The sequence below is a fragment of the Apium graveolens genome, chromosome 2 (genome assembly GCF_009905375.1).
Source record: "Apium graveolens cultivar Ventura chromosome 2, ASM990537v1, whole genome shotgun sequence".
Taxonomy (NCBI): Eukaryota; Viridiplantae; Streptophyta; class Magnoliopsida; order Apiales; family Apiaceae; genus Apium; species Apium graveolens.
The window spans coordinates 143726646-143728337 of NC_133648.1; the positions used below are offsets into that span (position 1 = coordinate 143726646).

Genomic DNA, 1692 nt, shown 5'->3' on the forward strand with positions numbered 1-1692 from the left:
GGTAATAACAATGGCTATAGAAGGAAGTAATAATGAAGTTGTGATCTCATGAGTGTTTTATTATTGATAAATTGAAGTGTTAGTTAAGTGGTTAATTAAGTAGTTAATTATAGTTAATATTTAATCAACAATTTTAAGTGTTATTATCTTAACATTGAGCAGTAATCATACATTGGTGAGTGAGTTAAATTAGACAATAAATTAGTCTGAGTCTCTGAGGGAACGAACTAGAAAGTATTCTATATTACTTGCGAACGCGTATACTTGCGTGAATATTAGTGCGTGTTTTCGCCCTAACAAGTTTTTGGCGCCGCTGCCGGGGACTCGGCGTATTTGTTTAGTTTATTTACTTACCATCATTGGTCATTAGGACTCAGTGATTAGGACGTAGTAGTTAATTACTCTTTTCGGTTGTGTTTCAGGTACTTTAGCAAGCGTTTATGCAAACTCGTTCTCGTGCTCGCAAGAGGACCTTAGATACAGCTGAGGAGAAAGACGAAGTTCTTGATACTCCGGAGAAGTTAGATTTTGAGGATTCGGATTCAGGAACTGAGCAGAAAGAACCAGTAAACATGGGAGATCGTATTGTTCAAGCTGATCCAACTCTTATGGATTTTTCTCGGCCTAAAATTGATGACATTCAGTCAAGCATCCTTCATCCGGCTATTCAAGCTAACACCTTTGAAATCAAGCCGGGCACTATTCAGATGGTGCAGAATTCTGTTTCTTTTGGAGGAGCGGCAACTGAAGACCCCAACATGCACATAAGGAATTTTGTCGAGATCTGCAGCACTTTTAAGTATAATGGCGTGACTGATGAGGCTATCAAGTTGAGGATTTTCCCATTCTCACTGAGGGATAAAGCTAAAGACTGGTTACATTCTGAACCAGCTGGGTCCATCACTACGTGGCAAGATCTTGCGCAAAAGTTTCTGGTAAAGTTTTATCCAATGGCAAAGACTGCTGCTATGAGGAGTGCTCTTACTCAGTTTGTGCAGCAACCTACAGAATCTATGTGTGAGGCTTGGGAACGCTACAAGGAAATGTTGAGAAAATGTCCACATCATGGAATGCCGGATTGGATGGTAATCACTGGTTTTTATAATGGTTTGGGGGCCCAATCTCGGCCCATGCTCGATGCAGCAGCTGGAGGAGCCTTATGGGCTAAAAGCTATACTGAGGCGTATAATGTTATAGAGACAATGGCTGCAAACGAGCATCAAAACCCAACTCAGAGGATGACGTCAGGCAAGGTAGCAGGTATTCTGGAAGTTGATGCAGCCACCGCTATTGCAGCTCAGCTCCAAGCGCTATCAATGAAGGTTGATTCTCTGGCTACGTATGGAGTTAATCAAATAGCTATGGTTTGTGAGCTTTGTGCAGGTTCTCATGCTACGGATCAGTGTTCTCTTGTCAACGAATCTGTTCAGTATGTGAATAATTATCAGCGACAACAGCAGCCTGTGCCAGCAACCTATCATCCTAACAACAGAAATCATCCAAATTTCAGCTGGGGGAATAATCAGAATGCTATTCAGCCAACATATCAGCAAGGAGTAAGTAAACAGTTTAACCCACCTGGATTCCAGTAACCACAGCAGTATGCTACAAGGCATTCATATCCTCAACAGGGAAGTGCAGCTGCACCTACTAGTGCTGATTTTGAGGAACTTAAGCTGTTGTGCAAGAGTC

At 41.8% G+C, this 1692-nt stretch overlaps 1 non-coding gene across 1 annotated transcript; it reads right to left on the minus strand.

Annotated features, from left to right (window-relative positions):
- Positions 1–965: 965 nt before the first annotated feature.
- Positions 966–1072, minus strand: LOC141709218 (small nucleolar RNA R71). Its single transcript, XR_012569806.1, has one exon. It is a non-coding gene; the product is annotated as a small nucleolar RNA R71 (small nucleolar RNA).
- Positions 1073–1692: the final 620 nt, after the last annotated feature.